The sequence below is a fragment of the Conger conger genome, chromosome 15, assembly GCF_963514075.1.
Source record: "Conger conger chromosome 15, fConCon1.1, whole genome shotgun sequence".
NCBI classification, from domain to species: Eukaryota; Metazoa; Chordata; class Actinopteri; order Anguilliformes; family Congridae; genus Conger; species Conger conger.
The window spans coordinates 24,502,558-24,523,358 of record NC_083774.1 but is presented as its reverse complement, the minus strand read 5'-3'; the positions used below and the strand labels follow the sequence as shown (position 1 = coordinate 24,523,358).

The following is a 20,801-nucleotide window of genomic DNA, read 5'->3' as shown; positions in this document are numbered from 1 at the left end:
AGCTCAGCAGCTTCCCTTCATCTCATGAATGAGAAGCAAAGCTGAGTGTTAGTGAGATTTGGAATGTGGCCTCTAGAGGGCGAGTATGTTGACAGCCAACAGCAGTGCAGACATTCCAATAGCTGGATTCAGGGAGCTTTCCTAAAACATCTCTGGGCAAATTGTCCTTTCCCTCATCACCCCTCTCCTGTCCCTCTCCTTTTTTTGGGAATACGCCCCCCCCCCTACCTCCCCTCTCCCCCCAGCTCCTGCTGAATTCTGGGCCTGTGAGGAACCAGGGAACTGTCTGATGAATGTGCAGGAGCAGGGACTCTCGGCCTAGTAAATCCACACGTGAGGTGTAGAGGAAGCAGACTGAGATGCTGTGGATGCAGTATTTCGAGGCATGACGGAGAAACGTATAGGATGCGTTATGGGGACATTCTGTCGTGTTGTGAAGCTCACAGAAGTACACAGGAGTAGCAGGAGGCGTGGGGGGGGGGGGGGGGGGGGGGGAGCGGACTCTGAGAGTGTAGAGTATACACGAACAACGGGAGGCGCGAGGGGGACTGGCTGTCAGAGAGTGGGGGCCCCGCTGAGAAGCAGGCTCGGGGTCAGAGGGGAGACATCCCGTGATCCGGACCTCTGGAACGCAGCTGCGGCTGACCCCCCCGACCCCAGAGTGAACGGGGGCTGTCGGGAGGTGGGGTAGGTGGGTAGGCTGAGCGGTTCTGAGGGGGCTTAGCTCAAAGCCCGGCACGTCAGGAACAGATACCCGCGGCCCCCGAGCCGTGCGTATTTATCTGAGCTCCCGGAGCCCCAGTGGCCCTCCGCTTGTCATCGCCGAGCCGGTGACACGGCCGCGCGGTCAGACGTCTTCATTGTGCTGCGGCACGGGGGGCGAGGGAGGGGGGGGGAAGCTGGGATTTCTGTTACTTTCCGCCGTGGCGGAGCGTTTGAAGGTGTTCCGTGCGGAATGCAGAGCTGGGCGTGTCGGTTCGAGGGGCCCCGTGAAGGAGAAATGAGAGGGGGAGGGGGTGGGGGGGCGGGCAGGGGGTTAAGGGGAGCAGGGGGGCTTCGAGGGGGAATGACCTTTGGACAGTGCAGTCAGGAAGTTATGACTCAATTTTCAGCGAGAGCAGAGGGGGGGGGGGAGGCAGCAGACTGCGGGATGTAAGTGAAAGAAGCCATCAGTCAATGAAGAAGACAGATAGATTGTGGGTATTGCAGTGTGCCTGGGTGAAGGGAAAGGTTAGAAAACAATATTCCTCCAGTTTTCCAGTAAAGGGCAACCTCCCTCCCCCCACCCCCCCCCCGAGTGTAAGCTTAGAAGCATTCCACACCCCAGAGATGTAATCTGTGCTTCTCCTCCCACTTCAACTCCCCAAAACTTTGAGAGAGCGGGGTCAGAGACAGGGGGTGTGCGTTCAGGATGTTCCCCGGTTCGGCCTGCGCCTCAGAAGTGACGGGGAACGATCCTGGTTGGATAACGAACGCAAACGCGCGGCGGAGGAAGGAAGGCCGGTCCGTGTGGAGCCGGAGCGCGGGGGCCGCGCGGGCCCTTTGTTTCCCCGGCGGAGCCGCGAGGCTTCGCTCTTCCTGTTTGGACTCCTCACACACACTCACACACACGTCCACACGTCCACAGACACGCTCTCGCACACGTACGCATGCACACGCATGCACAAGCGCGGGCGGGCCGAGGAACATGCAGAAACACGGCTGCGCACACCCGCGCGCAGAGTGTGTTTTTCGACATGGAGCGGAGCCAGGCCGGGTTGTCGGCGGCCGTCTGATCTGGCGGGGAGGAAAAGCCGGAGTCGCCGCGCGCCTCCGGGCCGCGTCCGCCGTCTGAGCGGCAGTGTGGACGTGCGTAGCCTGTCGGCCCGCGTTGTTTACCCGAATCCTCAGGCCAAATGAATCACGCTCTGTGACTGGATGTGTATTGTTATTACAGCGGAGGCGGTCATTAATAATCCAGACTCGCGCCGTAATCAGAGCGGCCACAGAAACGCGGCTGGGGATAATATGGCGGGCTGCGTCTGTTATCGTAACTCCTCCGACGTTATTAACAAGTCGAAAAACCTCCTCCCCAGCCTTCTGACGGACCCAGGAGAAGAGCCGAGGTAGCCAACGACAACTCATTTGAGCCGCTCTCTGCCCCCCTCCTTGTCCGCCCTTTCTTTAATGACTTCAGCGATTGTTTTAGAAATGTGTTATAAGCGGACGTGTTTTCGTTTCTTGATGAGGCGCCTTCTCGTTTGAACCGTGAACCAGAGGCTGCGTGTGACCCTCTCCTCCTCATTCACACCCCTCTCAACACCAGGACTTGGGAATGCACAATCACTCTTATAAATCATCCTCCTCTCACAGCGAAAGCATTTCACATGGGTATCGCCACCAAGGCTCTGGTAATGATCCAGAATCTCTCAACACTCCCTGGCCACAATTTATTGGTGGTTGAGGATCAGCTGAAGGCCCAGCACAGTGTAATGAGTTTTTAAATGAAAGCTGAAAATTATGAAGCTCTCGGGGAATTTTCAGTCAAGGTTCAGCATTTATATACGGGTGGCTGGCCTCTATCCTGTTCACATTACTTTTAAAGTATACTGTAAATACTATTTGTTTATGTGACTAAATAGTCTTTGTGCTCCCCTGGCTGTTTTTACATTCCCCGCTGATGGTATTCAACTACTTATCTGAAATGACCAGGTCATTCATTAGAGACAGGATTAAAAACACATCGAAATTGCTTTGTTTGCAGGACAGCTCAACTGTTGAAAAAAAAAGAAAGAAAGAGCAATGCTTATTAAAAATGCTGAAGTGTTAAAAAACATTGGTGGACCGGCTGTAAAGCGATCCTACCCGAAGGCGGGGAAGGCTGTTGATGTAGGCCGGAGTAATGGAGCTGAAGTTCTTGTTTTAGCTCGGGGAATGCGTCTGATCACGGCGTGCGGTTTCGCCCGCGTCTCTGCCCGTCGACGGCGACGGTGGTGGCGGTTTGTGAAAGGACTCCCGTCCCATGGTCCCGAGCCAGTCAGTCACAGTTGAAACTCTAAACTAATTGACCACCCGTACTCTGCATTCCTGCTTTCCGTCTCTCCCTCCGCGAAACATGAATGACCGGCCCGCCTGCAGCACAGAGCGCCTGGGTGATTAATGATACTTTCATTCTTTCCTCCAGCTGGGCCTTCTTTCACAACCCGTGTGCATGGCATACATCAGCTCTCTACCACTGGCAACACCTTTGACTCCTGGCAGCATGGGTATACAGCAACCTGATAACGCCAGGCTGACCGTGGAAGAATTCTCCACTGTTTCTCATGCTCTTTTTTTTTCCAGATAATAATTAGTTGCAAGGCTACACCCTCTCGCTTTTGTTTGGATGTTTTTCTTACTCTCTGAAGCCAAAAAGCCATGTCTGCTATGTGTAGAAAGACAAAATAGTCCTGTCCACTATGTATGTCGAGAAAGACAAAATAGTCTGCTATTGCCTCTGAAGACAGTTTAACAGTTTACTTTAATTTATTTCACGCAAAACAAAGGAAAACAGGATTGAGGGGATTATTGAGCATATGTCTGTGCTGGACACGGTCACACAAATGGTTCTGTAGTAGAGGGAAGAGGTCAGAGGTCAGACTGAGGTCAAATGACTCCAGATGTCATATTTTCTTTGATGATGTTGACAATGATAATGAACTGAAATGACTGATTACTTCCTAAAATGACTACCAACAGATAGTGGTTCCTAAACTACATAGAGTATACTAGAAGTCAGTACAAGTACAGCTTGTTGTTGATGATGAGTATGCTGGGGGGTTGGGGGGCTCAATGATTTTCATATTTTTGAGTGTCTTAGTTTAAATAATAAATAATAGTCTTGTGGTCCTTTTATCCATTTGTGTGGTGTTATAGATCAAAGAATCACACAGCTTAGTAGTGTTTGCATGGGTTGTGTTCACATGGGTGTCTGCAAAGCTTTCTGTATTTGTTGGAATTTTTTGCTGGGGTGGGGATTGGGACATTAGAGTTGGGGGTGGGGTGGGGGGCAGCCTCACAACTTTAGACTGAACGGGGGCTGAGCCTCTTCTATCATTTTCATCTAAATCAAATATTGGCCAAGACAGGGCCCAGGGAAATTCCACACATTCCTAAAAATGAGATTGAGTTCCCAGATTTCGTCCCGCCCCCCTCGTCTCCCCCTCTCTCTACCCTCATATACCGAGTGCCCCTCACCCCAGAGATCCTGCTTTCCTACGCAACCCCTGCGCTGCACGCTACAACTTCACACCCCAAACCCATGCACATAATTAACTGCATCTTCAGTACCTATGAAGTGTTGACTGTATTACACACAATTCATTTTTGCGTATTTACTTTCTAATAGTGTAGAGATGGTGTTATTGAGAAACAGAGAAGCCGTATTCAAGCCTAAAAATTAATTCACAGTTACAGATATTTGTTTCTCCAACTGCTTTTTTACCACTTTTACGGGATAAAAATATGAAACTAAGTGGCGCACAATAGCTTTATATAGCTTCAATAGCTTATAGAACAATATGCACAATATCATATAGTTTCAAAAGGCCAAACATATACCTACATCAAATTTGACCAGGAGGGTCTGGTGGCCTACTGTATATTCTATATAGAAGCATGGCTCTGCCAAGAAATTGAGAAAAAAGTGAGTGAGAAAACGTGACATTTGGCAGCTCCAGATAGAACTTAGGCAGAGTTCAGGCATTTCGTCCGTCTCACCTGGAGTAGCGGTGGAAGCAGGAAATGCGCAGGTCCTCCTGCGGTGATGTCAGAGGCGGTCGCAAGCGGTTGGCGGTGAAGCGGGTCCGGGGGATGGGGGAATGTATTAATACAGTGGCAAAACCATTTATTTACAGACTCTTCCAGGGATGAGGTCTCGCACCTGGAGCCCAAGTGCCACCGCGGGGAAGAGACGGCTGTGTGCGAACGCTGTAGCGTGGCCGCCCCGGCCTCTGATCGCCCGGCTCGCCGACAGCCCTGAGCCGCGCCCAAACACGAAAACCCTGTCTGATATTTTCTGTGCCCAAACCGAGAAATTCTATTGGTCCGATTTTGTCCGTGAGAAATGACCTCCGTGAGTTTCCGCAGTGTGAGTGCTTTTACAGACAGAATATAACCGTTTAGATTATCAGACGTTGCCTTTTTGTATGCCATAATGGCTAATTCGTAAATCTTTTAAATGCAATGGCTTTATTGTTCAATACATAAACACGGGTATAGATGAAGAGGATTGTACCGTGCTGCACAGTCCAGTATTTAGCACTTGAAGAGACATATAAGTCAGAAGATTTGTACCCTGTACTTTCTGCAGTTTACTACGTTGACTGTGTAGCTATGCAGCCACCAGAAACATTAATAGGAAACCTGCTTTCACTTGTACTGTCTAAATTAAAATTTATACTATACTGTTCTGCAGAAGTAAGATCATCCCTGTGACTGAGCATAAACACAGCACAGGGATAATTCAGAGGCAGAAACATGAGATTTCTCAGTGGTGGAAATGTCCTTTATCCATCAGAGCCAAATGCAGTGTTTATGGGACAAGCTTCTTAGTTTTGATTGAATTCCACCCCGTGTCACAGTTTTGCATGGGTTTCATAGTTTAGGCGCTTTTATATTTTACAAGGTCCTCCTTGAGGCCTGCAGCGTATTATTAATGCTTTACAAAGCATTTCTTATTCTGGGATATATGCACAGCGTCACTTTGACAGCTGATGTCATCCCTCTGTCGAAATTCATTTTCCACCGCAAGCGCGGTAACATGGAACAGCCCCTCCGAAAGCACAGGAGATTAGTTTAGCCAGGAACCAATCGTCTCTGTAGCATGCACTCCCAATGTTACAATCATCAACATCCATCATCTGTTGTGTCGTCAAACCGTCTTGCCGTTTCAGCTCTCCAAGTGCTGTGATACATTTCAACCATGTGCAGATCCACTCATCCTCCGGCCAGCAGACCAACAGCACCTCCTTTACCCCTGGACCTGAGTTTCTGACGAATTTACCGGATTTATCAATCAGCCACTCCATCCTATGACCACCATAAAACACATTCTGGGTTTGAGTACTTTTACTGATTTATCGATCTGTCAGAAACATATACAGTAATATGTCTTCTTCCTCAATGTTTGTGGAACAACCTTAAGGAGGTATGAGTCACCTCCCCACCCTTATCTGGGGTAGAGTGGTGACTCATACTGCCCTGTGCTTCTCAAAATCTCTGCCAGCACATTCCTGCCCGGGGCTGGAGACATACAGGAAGTTGTAAGTAAGTTCTCAGCTCTGTCTTGGGCGATTCGTGCCAGTAGACAGCAACGCTTTTTTTCTTCTCCTTTTTTTTTTACAAGCATGCTTTCCAGATCTTAACAACTCTGGTGCATGTGTTCGACAAGCTGTTTCTGGATGGTTATCGGGCAGATCTTGATGGTACGAGGCGTATGGCACGCCTTTCCAGTTATGACATGTTTGGAAGCTTTGGGATGAGGAACTGCTGATAACCTCTGCTCAGGCGCTTCACAGGGAAAAAATGTCAAAAAAATGAGGTAGCACTGGGTGGTGAAAAACACACGCAAGTTTAAATGAGCTTTGGAGAAGAACCTTTTGAGATAATAAAATAAATCAAGGTGTTTGAAGAAGCAAACTAAATATAGAAGACTGCACTGGAATGCACCTTGCCATCCTTTTACACAGGAATTGGCTGAGGGCCACGTGCTGACCTCATCTGCTGAATTATAATCTTCATTGATTTGAGAGCCAGAGCAGGATTTCAGGTTTCAGTGACAAGTTTGGTACAGTTAGGAATTCAGGTGAATTCATGAGAAGATGCTCAACTGTCACACCATTTTCCCCCATTGTAAAGATAAGATGGTAGCTGACCTTTGCTCTTAATGTGAATTCTTTTGTGTCCACTTCCCATTTCAAGTAATATTTCTGTGTAGCTTTTTTTGTCAGCTCTCCGCAGCCTAGTCGCAGTTGGGGTGTCTGTGGAAGTGTTGTGGAGGGGGCTCGGGGTGCGTTGCCAGGGAGACGGGGTGGGCAGGTTCGGGTAATGAGCGCCGGGGCTGGGAAGCTGTCTGCTCAGTGTTCCGGGTCCTGACAGGAACGGACAGGCCGGCCCGGCCTGGCCTGAGCGGAGCTGTCACTGCAGCCACCTGCGTCCTACAATTATCACCAGCGCTCGGGCCAGCCAGCGATACGCCATACAGGCCCAATTAAAAGCCCCGCACGTCCCCCCTCCAGCCAGCCATCACTAACACTCCCCAAAGTCTGACAAGGCTGCCTTTTTCCCCCTCGCAAATCTCTAATTAACAGCAGCGGTTGCGGCGGGGCTGGGCTGCGCTGAGATGCTGAAAGGGCTGAGGACTCCGTTGGGGTAATCAGCTTAAATACAGGTTTATTTCCTGCCCTCTGTACACCGCCGCTTCCAGCAGAGATCGACATTTTTTTTCCTCCCAATCTGTTTATCTCCAATTTCCTCCGACTTGTAATGCGTTTCACAGACACACTGTCACCTCCACTTACGGACAGGGCCTGTAGCCCCCTTCATGCAGGCACATTCGGGGCTGTGATCAGAGGGCGCAGCTCTCAACAATATCCCTGTCTGTTTCGTTACTTCTTCACCACCAGCTCACCGTCTGCGCAGTGCCAGACAATTAACGCCCGGGAATTATGAGTGCAAACAGCAGCTCATACCACAGGGCTTACAAATATGTAACATGAGAATATTTCTCAAACAAAAAGGAAGGAATAGAAAAGGAATGCGCAGCTTTTTTTTTTTTTATTCCTGGGATCAACTGGATTAATTTTTTTTCCCTGTGACTAAGGCAATGGCAGAGATGCCTTTTTATTCATAAATATGAAAAGCTGCAAATTAGATTGTGAAATGAGTTCATTTGCAGGAAGCGGGATTAGTGGTGCGATGTGTCTCTGCAGAGAGAAGTGTCTGAGATGAAGGAATTTCCCTTCGGCAGGGAGATGTTATTGTTGGAATCCGGAGCCTGGCCAGTGAATGAAATATCCTATTCCCGGGTGTGTGGCTGACTTATGATACAGCCCTGGTCTCTGATGGTGGAGAATTATGTCATTATTGCAGGCCAGACTTTAGTTCTGGGGAAAATATGGTACCTTCAATAGTACATTTCATTTTATTTACTTTACAGTGTTGTAGTGGTATGTGAACACGTGGCTGAAAATGTGGCTTGGTTTCCTAAAATTTGGTCCAATATTTCACGAACCACATTTCTTGAATTATAGTCCCTAAAAATGACAAACAAAGAGGGCAGTTACTTTATGGTATTACCTTACTGCTCCACTAATACCCGAATCAACAGGAGGTAAAGGTAGGAGAATACTGAGACTGGTCCCTATCCCTTGTATTGTTTATGTTTTCCAATGTATTCATGACGACTATCTCCACATATCACCCAGCAGATCTGACCACAGCCATCATGCAGTAATGCAAAACCATTGGAAAGTCATCACAGCTCCCATTATCATGCTGCAATAGTCCTGGGGTCCTAACAGACTGGAGCTGCAGGTTGTGTTGTGGACTGCTTTAGGTTTAACCCATTGTCGGTTAAGAGTGAAAGTGTGACTATTGCTCTTCAAAATAGCAGTCTATCCTATGAAGACCAGAAAATGGGAACACACAATACAGCAGAGGGCAGTGCCAGTGAATTCAATCTTAACTACCACCTGTAGTGTAGTGTGCTGCCATTTCTACTGTGCAATGCATTCCAAGTAAGAATCATTGATCAATGTTTATTTATATTTCAGGAAGGTGTAATTTTTTTAAATATAACTGATACCTTCTCACAATGACATCTGTTGCAATTTGGATTCGATGTGTTTGCATTCAAAAATTACTCCTCCATTCTGTTTTCCACTGGTGGGTCGGGTGCAACATTTCCCACCACCACATATTTCCAAACTGTAAAAATTGTTTGATAAAACTGTCACTGTAAATGCTTTATTGTAATCAGGGCTCCCCTGAAAAAGAGACCTTGGTCTCAGTGGGACTTCCCTGCAATAAAGATTTCTATCTATCTATATTTAAATTTGATGCATCGACATCAAATTTATGCAGCCACATTGGCTGTCTCTAGGCAGTCTTCTTTCTCCAAAATACGCAATTGTTGGATTATTTCAGAAACATAAAAAATGTAAGGTGTGCTAATAGTTTCATTTTAAATTTGAAGTATTTGGAGTTTGACCACAGATTTTGTGACAACCAGTGACCACAGTCCACAGGTGATGCTAAATGCATGATAGCTGAAGAATTATGGATAGTAATAATACATTATTTTTTACATTAAAAAAAAATGTAACTAGATAGATTGATGAGTAGCCTACAGGGTAGCCCACTAAGTATATTTTTAGCCAAATAAACTAGCAATTAACAGGATGGTATAGTGCAGCTAATTGAGTCTCCTGATTATTTTGTGTGACACAAAATACTTTGGATTGGCCTTGTCATATTTTAAACATTTAGTGTTTAGCATTACAATAGTAGGCTGGGCCTCTGACCATAAATGTTCTCATTGGAAACCAATGATGATACTGGATATACAGCGGGCTTCCAGAATTATTGACGCCCTTGTAAAATATGAGCAAAAAACACTGTAAAATAAAATATAAGATATTTGTTCACATAAGCTTTTTTTTCCCCAACACATGCAAAACAGTGTGCTTTATTATTCAATTAAATCAGCCAAGTCTTACAATTTTCATATAAAAAATATGTTTCCCCAAAAACAGGTTCCACAGTTACGGGCCCCTGGTTTTATACTTTGTGCAAATGTTCCTGGCAAAGATGACAGCTATTAGCCATTAGGTTAGAAAACACATTTGGAGGGATTTTTGACCATCCCTCGATGATTTTCAGAATCATTGATATCCTTGGGTTTGCACTTATGGACCCTTGCTCTTCAGTTCAGACCTCAGGTTTTTGATGGGATTTATGTCTGGAGACTGATATGGCCATTGCAGAATATATATGTTGTTTTTATTTAACCATTTGTAGATTTTGTACACAGATGTATATTTGGACCATCTACCTACGACCAAGTCTCAGCTTCCTTGCAGAAACTAATTTCTACCTAAATGTCCTGGTACTTTGTTGAATTAATTTTATCATTGATCCGAAATACTGCTCCTGGGCAACTGGCAGCAAAACATCTCCAAAACATCAATGGCCCGCCTCCATGTTTGACAGTTTGAATGAGGTGCTTCGACTTGCATTCCTCTTATGCCGCCAAACATGTCGATGATGTGTATGGCCAAAATGTTCAGCACTGTCTTCTATTGATAATAAGGTTTGCCAATCTCTGGATGCTTGGCTTAATTTATTGTGCTAAGTATGTGCCAAAAGAGTTTGTTTCTATGGAGAACCATTTTATGGTTCTTTTTTTAAACTGTCAACTATTAACTAAATTAAGCAAAACATTTTTGACAATTTCGCTGTTTGATTTTATGTACAATAATTGTTAGGGTTGGCACCTATGGTTTTCAGGAAATAAATAGATTAAGTAGACTTATGTATTGAAATAAAAGTATTTAGTTTTATCATATGTTTGAACATATCATATAGATTATTATCTGTGGTATTTATTGTATGCAACCTTTTTTATTAAGGGTGCCAATAATTCTGGAGCCCAATGTAGATGCAATGATGTTGAATCACCACAAAATATCCAAGTGTAGCACAGTGTAGCCTACAAATGCAATCCTTTGGAGAGCATGGGTGGTATTAGAAATTACTAAGACAATGAACTGTCTATGGCAAGACATATCTTGAGCAAAATAGTCCTTCCGTGTTCTGGAGCAGTATGGGCGAAGGTTAAGAATACCCTGTAGCTAGCCTACTTACATGCTTCCCAGTAACCTAACGAACTGCACAGTCAGTTGTTGATATGGCTCTAGCTCCCTACTGAGTGATATATTACCTCAAGGTTTTCACCGAGATGTCAAGACAGCTGAAATCCATCAGCTGTGGCTAAAACAGTTTCCGCAAACCTAGTAGGCTACTACACGGAAAAGAGAGCTTGACTATTTCATTAGTGCCTCTCAAGTTGAAGAAGCGGAGGGTAGAGTATCGTTGCACGGTTGTTTTGTCTGGTCCTGATGATTTTATGCCGTCCTCCATTTACTGAGATTAATGCATTCTGCTAATATGTTTTATTTGGATTAGTAGCCTAATATATAGCGTTTGTGTTCGAAACCACTCACGAGCATACTACTCGTACTAAATGTCGGGCTGATTTTCATTTAAATGTAGTACGAGTAGTACGCAAATTCGGCGGTTTTACAAGATGATTCTTAAGCTATTGTGAATTTCACAGTGTGTGCTATGCATGCACTGATTTGCAGGAGTCCTAAGACCATGTTATTAACTGCGTACTTCTGTTAATTAATTGTTTGAACTATTTGCAACCGCCAAAACATATGCTCAAGATGTGGTAATTGTGGTAATCTATTTTCACATCTGCCTTTTACCTCTAATGCGAGATCGACACACTATTAATGCATGCAAAGCAATTTGTCTTTTATTTTATTTCATTTTTTTAGAAACCCATCCCCACGTCGAAACATCAAAGACATGTCAATCTGTTTCAGAAGCAAATTATGTATGGGTGGAAATCGGTCAGCAAAGCACTTTTTTGACCGGTAGAGCGCGCTCTTTGTTCAAGTGCTTTAGAAACTGGAGGAGTGCACACAGAGCAAAGACACAGCGAACGTCGCCGAGGATGTTGCTTTGATAATTCACAAATGACGACGCCACCTTATTCAACTTTCAGTGTCATGGTACGAGAGTTTTCATTAGACTCACACTTCTATAGCCAATATAAAAATAGATAATTTGCCTAGCATACGCGAATTATCCTACGGAGAAAACCACCAGGTTGAAACATATGCGACGCTACGTTAGCCTACTTTTTACGTTAGCCTACTTTTTACGTTTTCATCATAAACTGTTAATTTAAGTAAACTGTTTTATTAACGGTTTTTACCGTTCCAGTGATAGTATTCAGGTTGAAGATTTATTACTAACAAGGGCTGTAGGATATTTTGTAAATTAAAGCAGTAGGCTATATAAAGTTAGGCGAAGATTTCATGCGGATGAACGTGGCTGTTTATACTAGGAAAAACTGCAACTGTTCATTCTTTGTCATCACTTTTATAGTGTAAACTGAGACTGATAGTACACATATACTTCGTTTGCCAAGCAACTTCTGCTTTGTGCCTCTGCATTTATGAACATGTTCATCTGCTTTGTGCGCCTGTGCATTTATATAGGCTACAATTAATAGCCTACATTATGTAGCCTAACCTATTTATTCTATTGTACAACAGAAACTGCATTACATAGACAATGCTATTTTTTCCAACGTAAAAGACATATAATAAAGCCAAAATGAGATGTAGTTATATTGTAATTTAATTACGAAATCCTCCATTCCTAAAAATGTGAATACATGCAACCAACATTGAGGAATAAAGAAGATAGTTTATACAACTAAATTTGACAATAGCTGCAGAGAAGTTCCCTTTACATCGTTTTGTTCTTTTGGCACACTGCCTTAAAACTGCTGTTAAATTTCAACATCACATTCCAGGGGAAATGCTTCTGTGGTTCCCTGCTTGCACGTCTGCGATGGTGGTATAGTGGTGAGCATAGCTGCCTTCCAAGCAGTTGACCCGGGTTCGATTCCCGGCCATCGCATCCCCTTAATTTTTACTAACCCTGACGTTTGACAGCTATCAGTAGTAACAGCAGGGATACCTGTAAGTACCTACACAAGAGGTAGGTACTTACAGTACGATTCTAACAGAAATAAATCCACTGACGACACAATACCACCTTAGACATATCACATATAGATAGAGTGAGCACCATAACCTATTGCACAGTTTAATTTGAGGGTATTTTTATCCATATCGGATGAGCCGTTTAGAAACGACAGCACCTTCTGTACATGCCCCCCCCCCCCATTTTAAGGTAGGCTACTAACAAGTATTTGTTGAATTGGCTTCACTGACGTGTTTCGTTTGGCAGGTGTATTTGTGTTGTGAGTGAATGCATAAGAGAGCTGTTGATGGGTAGTCTAGATTCTAGACTTTGCAATTGCCTTTGGAGATTGTTGTTGGGGTATGACAAAATGAGGAAGACAACAGTGTTGATGCAAATTAAAGTCAACCAGGAACATTCCAAAAACCCTGGGCATGCCGAAGTCATTCTGGTTCATTATTAACAAGAAAAAAAGAACTGGTGAACTCAGTGATGTCAAAAGACCCAATAGAAGAAGACCCCCCCCTCCCCGGCCCAACAGATCGAAAATTGACTGACAAGTCAATCACCACATCTCAATCCAATTGAACGTGCATTTTACATGCTGAAGAGGAGACTCCACAAAACAAGCAGGAACTGAAGTTTGCTGCAGTAGAAGCCTGGCAGAGCATCACCCAGCGCCTATGTGTCACATACTTCAAGGAGTCATTGCATGCAAAGTATTCCAGACCAGATATGAAAAATTATTACTTTATTCTACATTATGTTAAACTGACCAATATTTTCTGTTGCACAAAATTGTTGTTACATTTGAGGCAGGAACATCACATTCCATGGGAAATGCTTCTGTGGTTCCCTGCCTGCACGTCTGCGATGGTGGTATAGTGGTGAGCATAGCTGCCTTCCAAGCAGTTGACCCGGGTTCGATTCCCGGCCATCGCATTCCCTTAATTTTTACTAACCCCGACTTTTGCAGGGATACCGTCAACTTTTTTGCATTAGGAGGGTGGCTCACGTACCTATACAAGAGTTAGACGCTTAGAATACATTTCTAACGGAAATAAATCCACTGATGACACTATAACGCCTCACACATATCACATACAGACATTTTTTGTTATTTTGGTTCTGTACTCTAGCACATTGAGTTTAAAAGGATACAATGACAATTAAGTGCAGACTGTCAGCTTTAATTTGAGGGTATTTTCATCCATATCGGATTGTGAAGTTAAATAGTATAGATGGACACGTGCGATCTGTGGATTATATGTGGCAATTACTTGATTAATTCCGCAAAAGCTATAGGCTATGTTATGCCCTGGATCAATGGTACAGGTTTTATTTGAATAATGGCCCGATTTGAACACTGCATGGAAATAGTGGGTAAGTGTGACCTTCATAAAAGCAATTAATTTCCCTAACAGATGGAAGAAATGTGAACAAACCAATCAGTGTACTTGGTGTCCAGAGAGTAGTAGGAAGGCACCTTCCTTTTCATATTTTAACTATTTATACCATATTATTAGATAGCATTACTGCATGCTGCCATGTTTTATGCATTTTCAGGTTTATGCTCAGGTTCTTGTGCAAAACAAATTAATTCAGGGCATGTCATTAATAATAATAATAATAATAATAATAATAAGGGCACTCATCTTGTATATGAATGCTAAATGGTGTACTTACCACTACACGATGCAGTTTTTGGACACCTGGAAGTGGTCAGAGGCAGTGTGGTTTATGCTGCCCTTGTCTGGCTCTGCCTTGATGAATGGGTATTAAAGAGGGCCATTGACCTGCTGCAGAGGGTCTGCTGATGCTCTCCAAGAACGGATACAGGGAAATCCATCTTGTTCCAACGCTCTTCCTGAAGCACCAATGTCTCAACATCATCTTTGGTGATCAGCCGAAATCTTCTAAGAGCATCATCCTCACATGGGTTTACTATATGCATCCCAGCATGGAATACGTTTCTTCTACTTAACCTCTTTGCCCCATTAAGGACTTCCTTAGTTTGTTAGGAGCACACTTTTCAAAATATCCTAGCTGCTTTACAAAGCCAGCAACAATATTTATGCTACCTATAATGTACAGCATTTGTATGTGACCAATATTTTATGCACATTTGTATTATAGCCTATTGCAGGTTTTATTAATGAATGTCGCAATCTGTGGGCAAGAGAGGTTTCATAAGTGCTACTGCTGGAAGCTGGAGGGGAAACCAACCAGCTGGGGATTTGCTCCTGCTCGCTCCCCCTTACTTTAGAAACATGAATGCAAGCTACCCCTCTTCCCCTGAAACTGTGTGGTTTCACATTGGAATCTGATGGCCCCGTTGCCAACGGAGTCTTGTGACAGAGCATGTTGCCATGGAGATATGTCGAAGACACCCATCATTTCCTCTGATTACAGGGAGCTGTGGAAAAGCTGCTGGGCTGAGGGGACTGTACAACGGGACATTTTTGAGCAGTTGAAATTGGAGGGCTAGGTAAAGGCAGGTTGGCCCGAGAAGAGGTCCGTGGTGCACAGCTGGAGCTGGAGCCCTGGCATTGTCTGCACGCTGCCCAGCGGTGAGGGTCCTCCTTCCTCTTTGATGTTTCAGGATCTGGAAGGTTCCTTGAGTGCCTCACGCGCATACCGCCGTTCCTTAGTGGCCACGGCCGTTCTCTGAACGTGGCGATTATTTCAGCTCCCAAGAATGCGCTGAGAGTCCCCCGGCCTCCAGCCTCTCTGTGGAGAGACGGGAGGCTGGGGAGGGGGAGGGAACGAGAGCGCCTGGCCTTCCTCAGGCCCGCCCTCGCCTGGCAGGGTCTCGTCTAGCGCCTCTGGTCTCCTGGGGTGCCTCTCTCATTCTGCCCTTGAATATCCCCCTTTCACTCTCCGTGGGGCAAAGGCAGTTTTGGATGAAATTTCAGCAGGGTATGAGGGAATGGTTTTTGGGAGTTTAGCACCTTTTTTTCCCTTAAAGAGGCTAAATAAATGACTTCTTCTCCTAATGCTCTAATTGGCTGTGGTTTGATGATCGGGTATCGAGGGCTGAACCACCTCCTTGTTTTTAGGCTGCCTGATGAAAGAGGCGGTCTGTGCTTGTTTTTTCTTTAAAGAGAAAAATCGCTTAGTCGCAGTCTGTCAGCATCAACACTTTTCCTCTGAACTCTGTCACTTTCCACAGAAACTGCTAAGCACTAACATATCTGGCCTGCCCAGAATAGAGTGGTATTCCAATTAGTGACAAATATTTAATATACATTTTATTGAAATGAATACAAATGAGCTGTCACAGAATCTCTTGCTTTGGATGAATTTAGGTTACAGCAAATGTGACAAAGGAGGACCAGTGGACCCTTTGCTAGACAGACAATCAACAGTAGTAGAATTAGGAGAAATGAAATGTGTCAAAGCAATAATTGCCTCTCGACAGGGTTATGCCAAAATGGAACATCATACAGTCAGATAATGTTCTTCAGGGGAGGGAAACCACAAGAACGTCTCCTGAGTTAAGTAGTATCTTCCCCCCATCCCCTATTGTCAACCAATGACACATTCTTAGAGCAATGAATGTACTGTAAGTGGGGAGGAATTTTAGCAGTTAGTTACATTTCACCCAGAGGAAATGGTTTCACGTTGTGGAAGCCCCTTGCTGTGGCATCGCACCAGGCAGAAGTGGTGAGTCTAGTTTTAAGACCAAGGTCATGCACGTTGAGGGGAAAGGCGAGTATGAACTGTCCACACTGTCAGGTGTTAAAACCGTTGAGGAGGAAGAGAGAAAGTGGAGGGAGGAAGTGGATCTGCATACTGCCTCAGACACAGAGAGGCTACCGGCGTCAGGACACACAGTTGTCATGGTGACATGAGTGGAGAGACAGACAACTTAGACATGGCTTATAACAGAAGCTCATCCCACTCATGAAAAAAAAATGCATGTGTATACATGATGGAGAAAAAGTGTGTGTGTGTGTGTGTGTGTGCATGTGCACACGAAGTATGAGCGTGATTACATTAGGGAAACTGTATGTGTTTGCAGACATTAGGGAAAGTATCTGTGTGTGACTGTAAGGGAAAGTATATGTGTGTACAAGCATTAGGGAAAGTGTGTGTGTGTACATTAGGGAAAGTGTGTGTGTGTACATTAGTGAAAGTGTGTGTGTGTACATTAGGGAAAGTGTATGTGTGTGCATGAGGACATTAGGGAACATGTATGTGTGTATAGTACAGGCATTAGGGAAAGTGTATGTGTGCGGGTGTCAGGGAAAGTGTGTATATTGTACGGGGAGGCCCTCCAGCCCAGATGCTGGGCGCTCCCTCTCTCCTGACTCCTCTCACAGGCTGTCCAGCTGTTTACAATACCTCCCATTCAGCCCGCCACTCCTCAATGAAACTGCTATTTATAGAGCTGCTCAGTGTGTGGAGTCATCCTCCTGGTCTGAATGAGGTTCTGCTGGTTTTGACTGGGTTAGCTGGTCTGAATGAGGTTCTGCTGGTTTTGACATGGTTAGCTGGTCTGAATGAGGTTCTGCTGGTTTTGACTGGGTTAGCTGGTCTGAATGAGGTTCTGCTGGTTTTGACTGGGTTAGCTGGTCTGAATGAGGTTCTGCTGGTTTTGACTGGGTTAGCTGGTCTGAATGAGGTTCTGCTGGTTTTGACAAGGTTAGCTGGTCTGAATGAGGTTCTGCTGGTTTTGACTGGGTTAGCTGGTCTGAATGAGGTTCTGCTGGTTTTGACAAGGTTAGCTGGTCTGAATGAGGTTCTGCTGGTTTTGACATGGTTAGCTGGTCTGAATGAGGTTCTGCTGGTTTTGACTGGGTTAGCTGGTCTGAATGAGGTTCTGCTGGTTTTGACTGGGTTAGCTGGTCTGAATGAGGTTCTGCTGGTTTTGACCGGGTTAGCTGGTCTGAATGAGGTTCTGCTGGTTTTGACATGGTTAGCTGGTCTGAATGAGGTTCTGCTGGTTTTGACTGGGTTAGCTGGTCTGACTGAGGTTCTGCTGGTTTTGACTGGGTTAGCTGGTCTGAATGAGGTTCTGCTGGTTTTGACATGGTTAGCCGGTCTGAATGAGGTTCTGCTGGTTTTGACTGGGTTAGCTGGTCTGACTGAGGTTCTGCTGGTTTTGACCGGGTTAGCTGGTCTGAATGAGGTTCTGCTGGTTTTGACCGGGTTAGCTGGTCTGAATGAGGTTCTGCTGGTTTTGACCGGGTTAGCTGGTCTGAATGAGGTTCTGCTGGTTTTGACCGGGTTAGCTGGTCTGAATGAGGTTCTGCTGGTTTTGACCGGGTTAGCTGGTCTGAATGAGGTTCTGCTGGTTTTGACTGGGTTAGCTGGTCTGAATGAGGTTCTGCTGGTTTTTACTGGGTTAGCTGGTCTGAATGAGGTTCTGCTGGTTTTGACTGGGTTAGTTGGTCTGAATGAGGTTCTGCTGGTTTTGACTGGGTTAGTTGGTCTGAATGAGGTTCTGCTGGTTTCGACAAGGTTAGCTGGATTCAGAGGCATCAAGTAGGACCTCGAGCTGGGTCCTGTGATGAGACCCCTGTAAATTTGTTCACAATGATGACCTCTCCCTAAAATCTGTATTGCCTCTGTGACCCAAATATGGGTTATTTGTGGTGCCTTGTTACCCACCGTTCTTTAGCAAGAAGAATGTATGCGAGTTGAAGATTGTGATCTTATTGGTAATTATGTCATTATCCTGCACCCCTGTTCTGTGGATTAACTGTACTTCTCCACGTGACACACAAAGCACTCAACGTTCACCAGCGAGAGCGGCCTGTTGAATGGGGCAGGAGGCTTGGCTCCGAAAACACGGGATGAAATTAACTGACGAACGAGAAACAGTGAGCTCATTGTTGCGTGAGCGTGTCAAAAATAACCCGAAATTCAGCTTCCTCAAAGATCTGTTATTCTGTGAAGTGCCCTATCCCTAATAACCTTCAGCGCACTGTTGCGAAAATGTTTTCATAGAAGCCAGCGTGGCAGAGTGGAAGGGGGGGCGGGGGGGGTGGGGGGGCAGACTTCCTCCGTCCTTGCCGTCACGTGTTTTTTTTTCTGCGTCTTTGTTTTGATTCTGCTCCGTGTGCCGGCGTTTCCCACGCGCAACGGCAGCGCCGTCGGCCTGGCCCTCTGCAGCCCCATTGTTGTGCTGCGTTTCGGCTGGCCCTTCTTTGAACCTGCGCGGCTCCAAACACGTATAAGTGCTCTCAGCTAGTCGCGGGGCCGGGGAAAACAATGCTGTGACAGGAAGGAGATCTACAGTGGACGCTCGTATGCTGGCAGTACTTAAGGGGAAGGGGTTTTTAGGGAGGGAGGGGCGGGACTTGGGTCTCCATTACCGCTCAATTATCTTTGAACCTGAAACAGAGAGGTAAGCAAAGGAATGCCAGTCACAATCCCCCCACCGCCCAACCCTCCACCGCAAGCAAACAGGAGCACAAGCGAGAGGAATGGACGCGTATGTGCACACGCACACAGTCCTTCAGCAGGCTCTACCTTCTCCCCGCCGTGCGTTAGCAGGATCATGGTGACTCCATTGTTTTTCCCTCTGCTTGCCGTGTTCCACGCTGAGGCCTGTCCACTGAAGCCCATGTCTGCTATCGATACCCTGGCTGTGAGGCTCGGCTGGGCTCTGGTTTCTCCCCCCTTGCTGCCCTCTTCCCCAGCCTCACATTACTCCCATAATCTGCTGCTTTACCAACTCAAGAGTTCTGGGGCCCGCAGTCTCTCAGGAAAAACATGGTCACTGTGTGGTCGGGATAACATGCAAACCAAGTTCCAGTGTGGTCGTATTTGGACGATTTAGGCGAAACTGCATGAAGCGAAAACCTCATAAGTCGTGTAAACATCTGGGCTTACAAGCCCGGCTCTCAGTCTCTCACGGTTCTGTCTGGTCCCTGGTCAGACGAGCCCCCTCAAGACGAGCCAAACATCTCTTCTACTACAGTGTGGAACAGTATGTTTGACTTTCAGTACTGCCGCCATTTTGAAGTCGCCAACAACATAAGTATGGGAACAAATCTGGGAGAGTATGTGGATACGGGTCAACAGACAGCCTTCTGATGTTCATTCTTCATAGTCCATTGCCCATCATTGGTGGACAGTTCATCTACTTTGGGTCTGCTTTTACGATATCTGCTGGCTTTAAATCAAACCCTGTAGAAATGTATAAAATAGGATGAAGATGATTTTTCAGAGAGCAGTGCTGTATGGACTTATCACAGTTTCCCAGTGCATTACTTTAATTGTCCTCCACCTGATGAAATTAGACTGTGCTCTAGTTTATGCGAGACATGGGCTGCACCGCTTCCCTTGCCTTCATAGCTTATAAAGCATACTGTTTGTACAGTAATGTAGCTAACCAACTGTCTATTGTATTCATTAGATAGTTACCAAAGTAGTTATATGATAAATACACTACATTTAACCAGGTAATTTATGAATTAACATAATTTTCCGAATTAATGTTAATTAGTTCACTCGCTGGCTAGTCTTAATTATGCAGAATGGTGTGGGGTATGGTAGGCTGCATGTTGCTTAGCTTATAGATGTAGCTAATACAATATACATTTCCCACAACTCGTGACAATTTTTACTTTTAATACCACATTCTTCTAGGAAAAAACGAAACATCATTTTAATCTGCAGATCAAACTGTTTTAATTTTATAGGGCTTTAAAAAGTGGATTTCTAATATTTTGCTAAATATTATAAAAGCCTAAAGCCAGTATCCTCCAATGCAAACTGATCATGGTCATGAATTTAGAATTTGTACTTGGTTCCTGGTGACTATAGCTGATGTGCACTGGTGTTTTAACATTGCTCCCCGTTTTATTACACGCCGGTCTGGAAATGTTTTTATAACCGTATTGCTCATACTATTCAGGCGAAATTGGCGAACGCGTTAGACGGCCCTGTCCAGAGTGACACGGTGTATTGAAAGTTGCTCTGGGCAGGACCATCTGCTGAATGAAGGGAATGGGTAACATTAGCAGTAAAGTAAACTACTAGTC

General features: G+C 45.2%; 2 non-coding genes across 2 annotated transcripts; both read left to right on the top strand.

Annotated features, from left to right (window-relative positions):
• The first annotated feature begins 12,666 nt into the window (after nt 1-12,666).
• trnag-ucc (transfer RNA glycine (anticodon UCC)) lies at nt 12,667-12,738 on the top strand. The gene has a single exon. It is a non-coding gene; the product is annotated as a tRNA-Gly (tRNA).
• Nucleotides 12,739-13,674: 936 nt separating this feature from the next.
• On the top strand, nt 13,675-13,746 carry trnag-ucc (transfer RNA glycine (anticodon UCC)). The gene has a single exon. It is a non-coding gene; the product is annotated as a tRNA-Gly (tRNA).
• Nucleotides 13,747-20,801: the final 7,055 nt, after the last annotated feature.